This window comes from Solea solea, chromosome 10, assembly GCF_958295425.1.
Source record: "Solea solea chromosome 10, fSolSol10.1, whole genome shotgun sequence".
In the NCBI taxonomy this organism is placed as follows: Eukaryota; Metazoa; Chordata; class Actinopteri; order Pleuronectiformes; family Soleidae; genus Solea; species Solea solea.
Genome location: NC_081143.1, coordinates 6,264,217 through 6,279,782, shown reverse-complemented (window position 1 = coordinate 6,279,782; position 15,566 = coordinate 6,264,217). Strand labels below are relative to the sequence as shown.

General features: G+C 45.7%; 1 protein-coding gene, 15 non-coding genes and 1 pseudogene across 16 annotated transcripts in view; all 17 read left to right on the top strand.

Moving 5' to 3' along the window:
- fhdc1 (FH2 domain containing 1) overlaps positions 1–15,566 on the top strand; it is a 134,332-nt gene that overhangs the window by 85,033 nt on the left and 33,733 nt on the right. The gene's annotated exons all lie outside the window — the stretch shown is intronic.
- LOC131467717 (U4 spliceosomal RNA) lies at positions 1,505–1,645 on the top strand. The gene has a single exon (XR_009241537.1). It is a non-coding gene; the product is annotated as a U4 spliceosomal RNA (small nuclear RNA).
- Positions 2,358–2,498, top strand: LOC131467715 (U4 spliceosomal RNA). Its single transcript, XR_009241535.1, has one exon. It is a non-coding gene; the product is annotated as a U4 spliceosomal RNA (small nuclear RNA).
- LOC131467714 (U4 spliceosomal RNA) lies at positions 3,211–3,351 on the top strand. Its single transcript, XR_009241534.1, has one exon. It is a non-coding gene; the product is annotated as a U4 spliceosomal RNA (small nuclear RNA).
- On the top strand, positions 4,064–4,204 carry LOC131467713 (U4 spliceosomal RNA). Its single transcript, XR_009241533.1, has one exon. It is a non-coding gene; the product is annotated as a U4 spliceosomal RNA (small nuclear RNA).
- On the top strand, positions 4,917–5,057 carry LOC131467712 (U4 spliceosomal RNA). Its single transcript, XR_009241532.1, has one exon. It is a non-coding gene; the product is annotated as a U4 spliceosomal RNA (small nuclear RNA).
- Positions 5,770–5,910, top strand: LOC131467753 (U4 spliceosomal RNA). The gene has a single exon (XR_009241571.1). It is a non-coding gene; the product is annotated as a U4 spliceosomal RNA (small nuclear RNA).
- Positions 6,623–6,763, top strand: LOC131467778 (U4 spliceosomal RNA). Its single transcript, XR_009241595.1, has one exon. It is a non-coding gene; the product is annotated as a U4 spliceosomal RNA (small nuclear RNA).
- LOC131467784 (U4 spliceosomal RNA) lies at positions 7,476–7,616 on the top strand. The gene has a single exon (XR_009241602.1). It is a non-coding gene; the product is annotated as a U4 spliceosomal RNA (small nuclear RNA).
- On the top strand, positions 8,329–8,469 carry LOC131467808 (U4 spliceosomal RNA). The gene has a single exon (XR_009241622.1). It is a non-coding gene; the product is annotated as a U4 spliceosomal RNA (small nuclear RNA).
- LOC131467711 (U4 spliceosomal RNA) lies at positions 9,182–9,322 on the top strand. The gene has a single exon (XR_009241531.1). It is a non-coding gene; the product is annotated as a U4 spliceosomal RNA (small nuclear RNA).
- LOC131467807 (U4 spliceosomal RNA) lies at positions 10,035–10,175 on the top strand. The gene has a single exon (XR_009241621.1). It is a non-coding gene; the product is annotated as a U4 spliceosomal RNA (small nuclear RNA).
- On the top strand, positions 10,888–11,028 carry LOC131467846 (U4 spliceosomal RNA). The gene has a single exon (XR_009241657.1). It is a non-coding gene; the product is annotated as a U4 spliceosomal RNA (small nuclear RNA).
- LOC131467806 (U4 spliceosomal RNA) lies at positions 11,741–11,881 on the top strand. Its single transcript, XR_009241620.1, has one exon. It is a non-coding gene; the product is annotated as a U4 spliceosomal RNA (small nuclear RNA).
- LOC131467845 (U4 spliceosomal RNA) lies at positions 12,594–12,734 on the top strand. The gene has a single exon (XR_009241656.1). It is a non-coding gene; the product is annotated as a U4 spliceosomal RNA (small nuclear RNA).
- On the top strand, positions 13,447–13,587 carry LOC131467844 (U4 spliceosomal RNA). Its single transcript, XR_009241655.1, has one exon. It is a non-coding gene; the product is annotated as a U4 spliceosomal RNA (small nuclear RNA).
- Positions 14,300–14,449, top strand: LOC131467792 (U4 spliceosomal RNA; annotated as a pseudogene).

The following is a 15,566-nucleotide window of genomic DNA, read 5'->3' as shown; positions in this document are numbered from 1 at the left end:
CCCACGTCCGCCAGCGTCTGACGATCCCATGCCGCCTCGAGTTCTCCCCTCCTGGTTCTCTCGTTGCAGTTTGCGCTGTCCACGTTCCGCCGCCTGGACAAACGCATTTGGCACAGTAGATGTGGTTCTTCGGGGCGGCAAGTTGTTGGGGTGGTTCTTTTGCTTTCCAGGATAGCTGCCAGGCATTTAAGCACTTGAATGTGTCTCCAGGTGTATCGTCCTTGAGAAAGGCTGACTTTGCACCCAGTGAGGATGTGCCAGAGTGTAGCTAGTGTTGAGCAGAGAAGGCAAGATGGATCTTCTAGTCTGACAAGTTTAATGTTGAGTTGCATGTCCTGAAAAGTGGGTTACTTTCGCATTGGATGGCAAAGAAGACTACTATACAATTTCTATCTCCTTAACTTGTTGGCACATCCACAGTTGAAGGACAAGGCCCTGGTTGAAATGAGTCCAGCAAGATTTAATACTGAGTTACATGTCCTGAAAAGTGAGTGGTTCAAACCGCTGGGTGGAAAAGGCGGGGTTAGTTTTAAATGAGCCATTCTCACATGCAACATTAGCAAGTCATTGAACAGAAACTAGTGTACATCCAGTGGCGGTTAAATGAACCACGTCTACTGTGAGTGTGGCAGCAGGTCTCTTTCAAACTTGTAACTAGTGATGGTGAGATGAAGCCTCATGAGGCATTGAACCACTTGAGCCAATTGGTTCGAGAAAGGGTTCATTTCTCGAAGCTTCATGTGCACACGAAACCACCTACTGGCCAAGTGTATAATCACAGCTAGCTGTATCTGAACCACATAATGTGTGATGAATTGAATTTTTGTGTCTGTTAGAAATGACTATGAATTACAAAAAATGTATGACCAAATCATTTCTGTACATATGTGTTTAATAAATTTTTTGAATGTATTCTGTGTGTGTAAGTCTTCCCAAAATGGTAATATCATAATATGGCAGGTTGTTGTGCAATGTTTTTCTGAAAATGGCATGGGTGTAATCAGGCAGAGGACAGTGAAAGTGCTTGTGGAACTAGGAAAAGGGCACAGATTATGCTTGTGAAACTTGGACAATGATGAGCCTCGCTGGCTCCATCCTATATCACCTATCCTACTCTCCTCCCTCTCCTAAATCTCTATCTCTCCCTAAACTCTCCAAACTATCTCCAAACTATATAAACGCTGTCCAAACTCTAGTATTCAAACTCTCCAAACTATCCAAACTCTCAACTGACCGCAACTCTCCTTCAAAAACCCACATTTTGAATGGAGCCTATATAGGGGTCTATATAGCTGTAAAACCTCGCGCTAAATCTGAACCACTTCACGAAGTAATCACGTGGTACAGCCGGGCAGCGAGGCTTCGGACGTCATCATTTTTGGCTCCTCCCCTAAATGAAGCAAGCCTCGATACGCGCATCGCGGAAACGCCCCCTCCCCTACTCGGCACACGCTTCGAAGCCTCGAAACGGAACGTAACATCACTACTTGTAACGTAGTTCTGTATTCTTGTGCAGAGGCAATTTCATAGTCCATGAAGTTTATCTGAGACGTGATTATTGCTGGTTGAAAACTTAACCCAATACCCCGCCTGGATGACTTGAAATACAGTCAGCCAAGGCAATTTTTGTTAGTCTCTCAAGAGACTGTGTGATTTGTTAATAGAAAAAAAACGTCAGTGTTTGTTCCATGGCCCACGTCCGCCAGCGTCTGACGATCCCATGCCGCCTCGAGTTCTCCCCTCCTGGTTCTCTCGTTGCAGTTTGAGCTGTCCACGTTCCGCCGCCTGGACAAACGCATTTGGCACAGTAGGTGTGGTTCTTCGGGGCGGCAAGTTGTTGGGGTGGTTCTTTTGCTTTCCAGGATAGCTGCCAGGCATTTAAGCACTTGAATGTGTCTCCAGGTGTATCGTCCTTGAGAAAGGCTGACTTTGCACCCAGTGAGGATGTGCCAGAGTGTAGCTAGTGTTGAGCAGAGAAGGCAAGATGGATCTTCTAGTCTGACAAGTTTAATGTTGAGTTGCATGTCCTGAAAAGTGGGTTACTTTCGCATTGGATGGCAAAGAAGACTACTATACAATTTCTATCTCCTTAACTTGTTGGCACATCCACAGTTGAAGGACAAGGCCCTGGTTGAAATGAGTCCAGCAAGATTTAATACTGAGTTACATGTCCTGAAAAGTGAGTGGTTCAAACCGCTGGGTGGAAAAGGCGGGGTTAGTTTTAAATGAGCCATTCTCACATGCAACATTAGCAAGTCATTGAACAGAAACTAGTGTACATCCAGTGGCGGTTAAATGAACCACGTCTACTGTGAGTGTGGCAGCAGGTCTCTTTCAAACTTGTAACGTAGTTCTGTATTCTTGTGCAGAGGCAATTTCATAGTCCATGAAGTTTATCTGAGACGTGATTATTGCTGGTTGAAAACTTAACCCAATACCCCGCCTGGATGACTTGAAATACAGTCAGCCAAGGCAATTTTTGTTAGTCTCTCAAGAGACTGTGTGATTTGTTAATAGAAAAAAAACGTCAGTGTTTGTTCCATGGCCCACGTCCGCCAGCGTCTCACGATCCCATGCCGCCTCGAGTTCTCCCCTCCTGGTTCTCTCGTTGCAGTTTGCGCTGTCCACGTTCCGCCGCCTGGACAAACGCATTTGGCACAGTAGATGTGGTTCTTCGGGGCGGCAAGTTGTTGGGGTGGTTCTTTTGCTTTCCAGGATAGCTGCCAGGCATTTAAGCACTTGAATGTGTCTCCAGGTGTATCGTCCTTGAGAAAGGCTGACTTTGCACCCAGTGAGGATGTGCCAGAGTGTAGCTAGTGTTGAGCAGAGAGGGCAAGATGGATCTTCTAGTCTGACAAGTTTAATGTTGAGTTGCATGTCCTGAAAAGTGGGTTACTTTCGCATTGGATGGCAAAGAAGACTACTATACAATTTCTATCTCCTTAACTTGTTGGCACATCCACAGTTGAAGGACAAGGCCCTGGTTGAAATGAGTCCAGCAAGATTTAATACTGAGTTACATGTCCTGAAAAGTGAGTGGTTCAAACCGCTGGGTGGAAAAGGCGGGGTTAGTTTTAAATGAGCCATTCTCACATGCAACATTAGCAAGTCATTGAACAGAAACTAGTGTACATCCAGTGGCGGTTAAATGAACCACGTCTACTGTGAGGGTGGCAGCCGGTCTCTTTCAAACTTGTAACGTAGTTCTGTATTCTTGTGCAGAGGCAATTTCATAGTCCATGAAGTTTATCTGAGACGTGATTATTGCTGGTTGAAAACTTAACCCAATACCCCGCCTGGATGACTTGAAATACAGTCAGCCAAGGCAATTTTTGTTAGTCTCTCAAGAGACTGTGTGATTTGTTAATAGAAAAAAAACGTCAGTGTTTGTTCCATGGCCCATGTCCGCCAGCGTCTGACGATCCCATGCCGCCTCGAGTTCTCCCCTCCTGGTTCTCTCGTTGCAGTTTGCGCTGTCCACGTTCCGTCGCCTGGACAAACGCATTTGGCACAGTAGATGTGGTTCTTCGGGGCGGCAAGTTGTTGGGGTGGTTCTTTTGCTTTCCAGGATAGCTGCCAGGCATTTAAGCACTTGAATGTGTCTCCAGGTGTATCGTCCTTGAGAAAGGCTGACTTTGCACCCAGTGAGGATGTGCCAGAGTGTAGCTAGTGTTGAGCAGAGAAGGCAAGATGGATCTTCTAGTCTGACAAGTTTAATGTTGAGTTGCATGTCCTGAAAAGTGGGTTACTTTCGCATTGGATGGCAAAGAAGACTACTATACAATTTCTATCTCCTTAACTTGTTGGCACATCCACAGTTGAAGGACAAGGCCCTGGTTGAAATGAGTCCAGCAAGATTTAATACTGAGTTACATGTCCTGAAAAGTGAGTGGTTCAAACCGCTGGGTGGAAAAGGCGGGGTTAGTTTTAAATGAGCCATTCTCACATGCAACATTAGCAAGTCATTGAGAAGAAACTAGTGTACATCCAGTGGCGGTTAAATGAACCACGTCTACTGTGAGTGTGGCAGCAGGTCTCTTTCAAACTTGTAACGTAGTTCTGTATTCTTGTGCAGAGGCAATTTCATAGTCCATGAAGTTTATCTGAGACGTGATTATTGCTGGTTGAAAACTTAACCCAATACCCCGCCTGGATGACTTGAAATACAGTCAGCCAAGGCAATTTTTGTTAGTCTCTCAAGAGACTGTGTGATTTGTTAATAGAAAAAAAACGTCAGTGTTTGTTCCATGGCCCACGTCCGCCAGCGTCTCACGATCCCATGCCGCCTCGAGTTCTCCCCTCCTGGTTCTCTCGTTGCAGTTTGCGCTGTCCACGTTCCGCCGCCTGGACAAACGCATTTGGCACAGTAGATGTGGTTCTTCGGGGCGGCAAGTTGTTGGGGTGGTTCTTTTGCTTTCCAGGATAGCTGCCAGGCATTTAAGCACTTGAATGTGTCTCCAGGTGTATCGTCCTTGAGAAAGGCTGACTTTGCACCCAGTGAGGATGTGCCAGAGTGTAGCTAGTGTTGAGCAGAGAAGGCAAGATGGATCTTCTAGTCTGACAAGTTTAATGTTGAGTTGCATGTCCTGAAAAGTGGGTTACTTTCGCATTGGATGGCAAAGAAGACTACTATACAATTTCTATCTCCTTAACTTGTTGGCACATCCACAGTTGAAGGACAAGGCCCTGGTTGAAATGAGTCCAGCAAGATTTAATACTGAGTTACATGTCCTGAAAAGTGAGTGGTTCAAACCGCTGGGTGGAAAAGGCGGGGTTAGTTTTAAATGAGCCATTCTCACATGCAACATTAGCAAGTCATTGAACAGAAACTAGTGTACATCCAGTGGCGGTTAAATGAACCACGTCTACTGTGAGTGTGGCAGCAGGTCTCTTTCAAACTTGTAACGTAGTTCTGTATTCTTGTGCAGAGGCAATTTCATAGTCCATGAAGTTTATCTGAGACGTGATTATTGCTGGTTGAAAACTTAACCCAATACCCCGCCTGGATGACTTGAAATACAGTCAGCCAAGGCAATTTTTGTTAGTCTCTCAAGAGACTGTGTGATTTGTTAATAGAAAAAAAACGTCAGTGTTTGTTCCATGGCCCATGTCCGCCAGCGTCTGACGATCCCATGCCGCCTCGAGTTCTCCCCTCCTGGTTCTCTCGTTGCAGTTTGCGCTGTCCACGTTCCGCCGCCTGGACAAACGCATTTGGCACAGTAGATGTGGTTCTTCGGGGCGGCAAGTTGTTGGGGTGGTTCTTTTGCTTTCCAGGATAGCTGCCAGGCATTTAAGCACTTGAATGTGTCTCCAGGTGTATCGTCCTTGAGAAAGGCTGACTTTGCACCCAGTGAGGATGTGCCAGAGTGTAGCTAGTGTTGAGCAGAGAAGGCAAGATGGATCTTCTAGTCTGACAAGTTTAATGTTGAGTTGCATGTCCTGAAAAGTGGGTTACTTTCGCATTGGATGGCAAAGAAGACTACTATACAATTTCTATCTCCTTAACTTGTTGGCACATCCACAGTTGAAGGACAAGGCCCTGGTTGAAATGAGTCCAGCAAGATTTAATACTGAGTTACATGTCCTGAAAAGTGAGTGGTTCAAACCGCTGGGTGGAAAAGGCGGGGTTAGTTTTAAATGAGCCATTCTCACATGCAACATTAGCAAGTCATTGAACAGAAACTAGTGTACATCCAGTGGCGGTTAAATGAACCACGTCTACTGTGAGTGTGGCAGCAGGTCTCTTTCAAACTTGTAACGTAGTTCTGTATTCTTGTGCAGAGGCAATTTCATAGTCCATGAAGTTTATCTGAGACGTGATTATTGCTGGTTGAAAACTTAACCCAATATCCCGCCTGGATGACTTGAAATACAGTCAGCCAAGGCAATTTTTGTTAGTCTCTCAAGAGACTGTGTGATTTGTTAATAGAAAAAAAACGTCAGTGTTTGTTCCATGGCCCACGTCCGCCAGCGTCTGACGATCCCATGCCGCCTCGAGTTCTCCCCTCCTGGTTCTCTCGTTGCAGTTTGCGCTGTCCACGTTCCGCCGCCTGGACAAACGCATTTGGCACAGTAGATGTGGTTCTTCGGGGCGGCAAGTTGTTGGGGTGGTTCTTTTGCTTTCCAGGATAGCTGCCAGGCATTTAAGCACTTGAATGTGTCTCTAGGTGTATCGTCCTTGAGAAAGGCTGACTTTGCACCCAGTGAGGATGTGCCAGAGTGTAGCTAGTGTTGAGCAGAGAAGGCAAGATGGATCTTCTAGTCTGACAAGTTTAATGTTGAGTTGCATGTCCTGAAAAGTGGGTTACTTTCGCATTGGATGGCAAAGAAGACTACTATACAATTTCTATCTCCTTAACTTGTTGGCACATCCACAGTTGAAGGACAAGGCCCTGGTTGAAATGAGTCCAGCAAGATTTAATACTGAGTTACATGTCCTGAAAAGTGAGTGGTTCAAACCGCTGGGTGGAAAAGGCGGGGTTAGTTTTAAATGAGCCATTCTCACATGCAACATTAGCAAGTCATTGAACAGAAACTAGTGTACATCCAGTGGCGGTTAAATGAACCACGTCTACTGTGAGTGTGGCAGCAGGTCTCTTTCAAACTTGTAACGTAGTTCTGTATTCTTGTGCAGAGGCAATTTCATAGTCCATGAAGTTTATCTGAGACGTGATTATTGTTGGTTGAAAACTTAACCCAATACCCCGCCTGGATGACTTGAAATACAGTCAGCCAAGGCAATTTTTGTTAGTCTCTCAAGAGACTGTGTGATTTGTTAATAGAAAAAAAACGTCAGTGTTCGTTCCATGGCCCACGTCCGCCAGCGTCTGACGATCCCATGCCGCCTCGAGTTCTCCCCTCCTGGTTCTCTCGTTGCAGTTTGAGCTGTCCACGTTCCGCCGCCTGGACAAACGCATTTGGCACAGTAGATGTGGTTCTTCGGGGCGGCAAGTTGTTGGGGTGGTTCTTTTGCTTTCCAGGATAGCTGCCAGGCATTTAAGCACTTGAATGTGTCTCCAGGTGTATCGTCCTTGAGAAAGGCTGACTTTGCACCCAGTGAGGATGTGCCAGAGTGTAGCTAGTGTTGAGCAGAGAAGGCAAGATGGATCTTCTAGTCTGACAAGTTTAATGTTGAGTTGCATGTCCTGAAAAGTGGGTTACTTTCGCATTGGATGGCAAAGAAGACTACTATACAATTTCTATCTCCTTAACTTGTTGGCACATCCACAGTTGAAGGACAAGGCCCTGGTTGAAATGAGTCCAGCAAGATTTAATACTGAGTTACATGTCCTGAAAAGTGAGTGGTTCAAACCGCTGGGTGGAAAAGGCGGGGTTAGTTTTAAATGAGCCATTCTCACATGCAACATTAGCAAGTCATTGAACAGAAACTAGTGTACATCCAGTGGCGGTTAAATGAACCACGTCTACTGTGAGTGTGGCAGCAGGTCTCTTTCAAACTTGTAACGTAGTTCTGTATTCTTGTGCAGAGGCAATTTCATAGTCCATGAAGTTTATCTGAGACGTGAATATTGCTGGTTGAAAACTTAACCCAATACCCCGCCTGGATGACTTGAAATACAGTCAGCCAAGGCAATTTTTGTTAGTCTCTCAAGAGATTGTGTGATTTGTTAATAGAAAAAAAACGTCAGTGTTTGTTCCATGGCCCACGTCCGCCAGCGTCTGACGATCCCATGCCGCCTCGAGTTCTCCCCTCCTGGTTCTCTCGTTGCAGTTTGAGCTGTCCACGTTCCGCCGCCTGGACAAACGCATTTGGCACAGTAGATGTGGTTCTTCGGGGCGGCAAGTTGTTGGGGTGGTTCTTTTGCTTTCCAGGATAGCTGCCAGGCATTTAAGCACTTGAATGTGTCTCCAGGTGTATCGTCCTTGAGAAAGGCTGACTTTGCACCCAGTGAGGATGTGCCAGAGTGTAGCTAGTGTTGAGCAGAGAAGGCAAGATGGATCTTCTAGTCTGACAAGTTTAATGTTGAGTTGCATGTCCTGAAAAGTGGGTTACTTTCGCATTGGATGGCAAAGAAGACTACTATACAATTTCTATCTCCTTAACTTGTTGGCACATCCACAGTTGAAGGACAAGGCCCTGGTTGAAATGAGTCCAGCAAGATTTAATACTGAGTTACATGTCCTGAAAAGTGAGTGGTTCAAACCGCTGGGTGGAAAAGGCGGGGTTAGTTTAAAATGAGCCATTCTCACATGCAACATTAGCAAGTCATTGAACAGAAACTAGTGTACATCCAGTGGCGGTTAAATGACCCACGTCTACTGTGAGTGTGGCAGCAGGTCTCTTTCAAACTTGTAACGTAGTTCTGTATTCTTGTGCAGAGGCAATTTCATAGTCCATGAAGTTTATCTGAGACATGATTATTGCTGGTTGAAAACTTAACCCAATACCCCGCCTGGATGACTTGAAATACAGTCAGCCAAGGCAATTTTTGTTAGTCTCTCAAGAGACTGTGTGATTTGTTAATAGTAAAAAAACGTCAGTGTTTGTTCCATGGCCGACGTCCGCCAGCGTCTGACGATCCCATGCCGCCTCGAGTTCTCCCCTCCTGGTTCTCTCGTTGCAGTTTGAGCTGTCCACGTTCCGCCGCCTGGACAAACGCATTTGGCACAGTAGATGTGGTTCTTCGGGGCGGCAAGTTGTTGGGGTGGTTCTTTTGCTTTCCAGGATAGCTGCCAGGCATTTAAGCACTTGAATGTGTCTCCAGGTGTATCGTCCTTGAGAAAGGCTGACTTTGCACCCAGTGAGGATGTGCCAGAGTGTAGCTAGTGTTGAGCAGAGAAGGCAAGATGGATCTTCTAGTCTGACAAGTTTAATGTTGAGTTGCATGTCCTGAAAAGTGGGTTACTTTCGCATTGGATGGCAAAGAAGACTACTATACAATTTCTATCTCCTTAACTTGTTGGCACATCCACAGTTGAAGGACAAGGCCCTGGTTGAAATGAGTCCAGCAAGATTTAATACTGAGTTACATGTCCTGAAAAGTGAGTGGTTCAAACCGCTGGGTGGAAAAGGCGGGGTTAGTTTTAAATGAGCCATTCTCACATGCAACATTAGCAAGTCATTGAACAGAAACTAGTGTACATCCAGTGGCGGTTAAATGAACCACGTCTACTGTGAGTGTGGCAGCAGGTCTCTTTCAAACTTGTAACGTAGTTCTGTATTCTTGTGCAGAGGCAATTTCATAGTCCATGAAGTTTATCTGAGACGTGATTATTGCTGGTTGAAAACTTAACCCAATACCCCGCCTGGATGACTTGAAATACAGTCAGCCAAGGCAATTTTTGTTAGTCTCTCAAGAGACTGTGTGATTTGTTAATAGAAAAAAAACGTCAGTGTTTGTTCCATGGCCCACGTCCGCCAGCGTCTGACGATCCCATGCCGCCTCGAGTTCTCCCCTCCTGGTTCTCTCGTTGCAGTTTGCGCTGTCCACGTTCCGCCGCCTGGACAAACGCATTTGGCACAGTAGAGGTGGTTCTTCGGGGCGGCAAGTTGTTGGGGTGGTTCTGTTGCTTTCCAGGATAGCTGCCAGGCATTTAAGCACTTGAATGTGTCTCCAGGTGTATCGTCCTTGAGAAAGGCTGACTTTGCACCCAGTGAGGATGTGCCAGAGTGTAGCTAGTGTTGAGCAGAGAAGGCAAGATGGATCTTCTACTCTGACAAGTTTAATGTTGAGTTGCATGTCCTGAAAAGTGGGTTACTTTCGCATTGGATGGCAAAGAAGACTACTATACAATTTCTATTTCCTTAACTTGTTGGCACATCCACAGTTGAAGGACAAGGCCCTGGTTGAAATGAGTCCAGCAAGATTTAATACTGAGTTACATGTCCTGAAAAGTGAGTGGTTCAAACCGCTGGGTGGAAAAGGCGGGGTTAGTTTAAAATGAGCCATTCTCACATGCAACATTAGCAAGTCATTGAACAGAAACTAGTGTACATCCAGTGGCGGTTAAATGACCCACGTCTACTGTGAGTGTGGCAGCAGGTCTCTTTCAAACTTGTAACGTAGTTCTGTATTCTTGTGCAGAGGCAATTTCATAGTCCATGAAGTTTATCTGAGACATGATTATTGCTGGTTGAAAACTTAACCCAATACCCCGCCTGGATGACTTGAAATACAGTCAGCCAAGGCAATTTTTGTTAGTCTCTCAAGAGACTGTGTGATTTGTTAATAGTAAAAAAACGTCAGTGTTTGTTCCATGGCCCACGTCCGCCAGCGTCTGACGATCCCATGCCGCCTCGAGTTCTCCCCTCCTGGTTCTCTCGTTGCAGTTTGAGCTGTCCACGTTCCGCCGCCTGGACAAACGCATTTGGCACAGTAGATGTGGTTCTTCGGGGCGGCAAGTTGTTGGGGTGGTTCTTTTGCTTTCCAGGATAGCTGCCAGGCATTTAAGCACTTGAATGTGTCTCCAGGTGTATCGTCCTTGAGAAAGGTTGACTTTGCACCCAGTGAGGATGTGCCAGAGTGTAGCTAGTGTTGAGCAGAGAAGGCAAGATGGATCTTCTAGTCTGACAAGTTTAATGTTGAGTTGCATGTCCTGAAAAGTGGGTTACTTTCGCATTGGATGGCAAAGAAGACTACTATACAATTTCTATCTCCTTAACTTGTTGGCACATCCACAGTTGAAGGACAAGGCCCTGGTTGAAATGAGTCCAGAAAGATTTAATACTGAGTTACATGTCCTGAAAAGTGAGTGGTTCAAACCGCTGGGTGGAAAAGGCGGGGTTAGTTTTAAATGAGCCATTCTCACATGCAACATTAGCAAGTCATTGAACAGAAACTAGTGTACATCCAGTGGCGGTTAAATGAACCACGTCTACTGTGAGTGTGGCAGCAGGTCTCTTTCAAACTTGTAACGTAGTTCTGTATTCTTGTGCAGAGGCAATTTCATAGTCCATGAAGTTTATCTGAGACGTGATTATTGCTGGTTGAAAACTTAACCCAATACCCCGCCTGGATGACTTGAAATACAGTCAGCCAAGGCAATTTTTGTTAGTCTCTCAAGAGACTGTGTGATTTGTTAATAGAAAAAAAACGTCAGTGTTTGTTCCATGGCCCACGTCCGCCAGCGTCTGACGATCCCATGCCGCCTCGAGTTCTCCCCTCCTGGTTCTCTCGTTGCAGTTTGAGCTGTCCACGTTCCGCCGCCTGGACAAACGCATTTGGCACAGTAGATGTGGTTCTTCGGGGCGGCAAATTGTTGGGGTGGTTCTTTTGCTTTCCAGGATAGCTGCCAGGCATTTAAGCACTTGAATGTGTCTCCAGGTGTATCGTCCTTGAGAAAGGCTGACTTTGCACCCAGTGAGGATGTGCCAGAGTGTAGCTAGTGTTGAGCAGAGAAGGCAAGATGGATCTTCTAGTCTGACAAGTTTAATGTTGAGTTGCATGTCCTGAAAAGTGGGTTACTTTCGCATTGGATGGCAAAGAAGACTACTATACAATTTCTATCTCCTTAACTTGTTGGCACATCCACAGTTGAAGGACAAGGCCCTGGTTGAAATGAGTCCAGCAAGATTTAATACTGAGTTACATGTCCTGAAAAGTGAGTGGTTCAAACCGCTGGGTGGAAAAGGCGGGGTTAGTTTTAAATGAGCCATTCTCACATGCAACATTAGCAAGTCATTGAACAGAAACTAGTGTACATCCAGTGGCGGTTAAATGAACCACGTCTACTGTGAGTGTGGCAGCAGGTCTCTTTCAAACTTGTAACGTAGTTCTGTATTCTTGTGCAGAGGCAATTTCATAGTCCATGAAGTTTATCTGAGACATGATTATTGCTGGTTGAAAACTTAACCCAATACCCCGCCTGGATGACTTGAAATACAGTCAGCCAAGGCAATTTTTGTTAGTCTCTCAAGAGACTGTGTGATTTGTTAATAGAAAAAAAACGTCAGTGTTTGTTCCATGGCCCACGTCCGCCAGCGTCTGACGATCCCATGCCGCCTCGAGTTCTCCCCTCCTGGTTCTCTCGTTGCAGTTTGCGCTGTCCACGTTCCGCCGCCTGGACAAACGCATTTGGCACAGTAGATGTGGTTCTTCGGGGCGGCAAGTTGTTGGGGTGGTTCTTTTGCTTTCCAGGATAGCTGCCAGGCATTTAAGCACTTGAATGTGTCTCCAGGTGTATCGTCCTTGAGAAAGGCTGACTTTGCACCCAGTGAGGATGTGCCAGAGTGTAGCTAGTGTTGAGCAGAGAAGGCAAGATGGATCTTCTAGTCTGACAAGTTTAATGTTGAGTTGCATGTCCTGAAAAGTGGGTTACTTTCGCATTGGATGGCAAAGAAGACTACTATACAATTTCTATCTCCTTAACTTGTTGGCACATCCACAGTTGAAGGACAAGGCCCTGGTTGAAATGAGTCCAGCAAGATTTAATACTGAGTTACATGTCCTGAAAAGTGAGTGGTTCAAACCGCTGGGTGGAAAAGGCGGGGTTAGTTTTAAATGAGCCATTCTCACATGCAACATTAGCAAGTCATTGAACAGAAACTAGTGTACATCCAGTGGCGGTTAAATGAACCACGTCTACTGTGAGTGTGGCAGCAGGTCTCTTTCAAACTTGTAACGTAGTTCTGTATTCTTGTGCAGAGGCAATTTCATAGTCCATGAAGTTTATCTGAGACGTGATTATTGCTGGTTGAAAACTTAACCCAATACCCCGCCTGGATGACTTGAAATACAGTCAGCCAAGGCAATTTTTGTTAGTCTCTCAAGAGACTGTGTGATTTGTTAATAGAAAAAAAACGTCAGTGTTTGTTCCATGGCCCACGTCCGCCAGCGTCTGACGATCCCATGCCGCCTCAAGTTCTCCCCTCCTGGTTCTCTCGTTGCAGTTTGAGCTGTCCACGTTCCGCCGCCTGGACAAACGCATTTGGCACAGTAGATGTGGTTCTTCGGGGCGGCAAGTTGTTGGGGTGGTTCTTTTGCTTTCCAGGATAGCTGCCAGGCATTTAAGCACTTGAATGTGTCTCCAGGTGTATCGTCCTTGAGAAAGGCTGACTTTGCACCCAGTGAGGATGTGCCAGAGTGTAGCTAGTGTTGAGCAGAGAAGGCAAGATGGATCTTCTAGTCTGACAAGTTTAATGTTGAGTTGCATGTCCTGAAAAGTGGGTTACTTTCGCATTGGATGGCAAAGAAGACTACTATACAATTTCTATCTCCTTAACTTGTTGGCACATCCACAGTTGAAGGACAAGGCCCTGGTTGAAATGAGTCCAGCAAGATTTAATACTGAGTTACATGTCCTGAAAAGTGAGTGGTTCAAACCGCTGGGTGGAAAAGGCGGGGTTAGTTTTAAATGAGCCATTCTCACATGCAACATTAGCAAGTCATTGAACAGAAACTAGTGTACATCCAGTGGCGGTTAAATGAACCACGTCTACTGTGAGTGTGGCAGCAGGTCTCTTTCAAACTTGTAACGTAGTTCTGTATTCTTGTGCAGAGGCAATTTCATAGTCCATGAAGTTTATCTGAGACGTGATTATTGCTGGTTGAAAACTTAACCCAATACCCCGCCTGGATGACTTGAAATACAGTCAGCCAAGGCAATTTTTGTTAGTCTCTCAAGAGACTGTGTGATTTGTTAATAGAAAAAAAACGTCAGTGTTTGTTCCATGGCCCACGTCCGCCAGCGTCTGACGATCCCATGCCTCCTCGAGTTCTCCCCTCCTGGTTCTCTCGTTGCAGTTTGAGCTGTCCACGTTCCGCCGCCTGGACAAACGCATTTGGCACAGTAGGTGTGGTTCTTCGGGGCGGCAAGTTGTTGGGGTGGTTCTTTTGCTTTCCAGGATAGCTGCCAGGCATTTAAGCACTTGAATGTGTCTCCAGGTGTATCGTCCTTGAGAAAGGCTGACTTTGCACCCAGTGAGGATGTGCCAGAGTGTAGCTAGTGTTGAGCAGAGAAGGCAAGATGGATCTTCTAGTCTGACAAGTTTAATGTTGAGTTGCATGTCCTGAAAAGTGGGTTACTTTCGCATTGGATGGCAAAGAAGACTACTATACAATTTCTATCTCCTTAACTTGTTGGCACATCCACAGTTGAAGGACAAGGCCCTGGTTGAAATGAGTCCAGCAAGATTTAATACTGAGTTACATGTCCTGAAAAGTGAGTGGTTCAAACCGCTGGGTGGAAAAGGCGGGGTTAGTTTTAAATGAGCCATTCTCACATGCAACATTAGCAAGTCATTGAACAGAAACTAGTGTACATCCAGTGGCGGTTAAATGAACCACGTCTACTGTGAGTGTGGCAGCAGGTCTCTTTCAAACTTGTAACGTAGTTCTGTATTCTTGTGCAGAGGCAATTTCATAGTCCATGAAGTTTATCTGAGACGTGATTATTGCTGGTTGAAAACTTAACCCAATACCCCGCCTGGATGACTTGAAATACAGTCAGCCAAGGCTAGTGATGGTGAGATGAAGCCTCATGAGGCATTGAACCACTTGAGCCAATTGGTTCGAGAAAGGGTTCATTTCTCGAAGCTTCATGTGCACACGAAACCACCTACTGGCCAAGTGTATAATCACAGGCAGCTGTATCTGAACCACATAATGTGTGATGAATTGAATTTTTGTGTCTGTTAGAAATGACTATGAATTACAAAAAATGTATGACCAAATAATTTCTGTACATATGTGTTTAATAAATGTTTTGAATGTATTCTGTGTGTGTAAGTCTTCCCAAAATGGTAATATCATAATATGGCAGGTTGTGCAATGTTTTTCTGAAAATGGCATGGGTGTAATCAGGCAGAGGACAGTGAAAGTGCTTGTGGAACTAGGAAAAGGGCACAGATTATGCTTGTGAAACTTGGACAATGATGAGCCTCGCTGGCTCCATCCTATATCACCTATCCTACTCTCCTCCCTCTCCTAAATCTCTATCTCTCCCTAAACTCTCCAAACTATCTCCAAACTATATAAACGCTGTCCAAACTCTAGTATCCAAACTCTCAAACTATCCAAACTCTCAACTGACCGCAACTCTCCTTCAAAAACCCACATTTTGAATGGAGCCTATATAGGGGTCTATATAGCTGTAAAACCTTGCGCTAAATCTGAACCACTTCACGAAGTAATCACGTGGTACAGCCGGGCAGCGAGGCTTCGGACGTCATCATTTTGGCTCCTCCCCTAAATGAAGCAAGCCTCGATACGCGCATCGCGGAAACGCCCCCTCCCCTGCTCGGCACACGCTTCGAAGCCTCGAAACGGAACGTCACATCACTAGCCAAGGCAATTTTTGTTAGTCTCTCAAGAGACTGTGTGATTTGTTAATAGAAAAAAAACGTCAGTGTTTGTTCCATGGCCCACGTCCGCCAGCGTCTGACGATCCCATGCCGCCTCGAGTTCTCCCCTCCTGGTTCTCTCGTTGCAGTTTGAGCTGTCCACGTTCCGCCGCCTGGACAAACGCATTTGGCACAGTAGGTGTGGTTCTTCGGGGCGGCAAGTTGTTGGGGTGGTTCTTTTGCTTTCCAGGATAGCTGCCAGGCATTTAAGCACTTGAATGTGTCTCCAGGTGTATCGTCCTTGAGAAAGGCTGACTTTGCACCC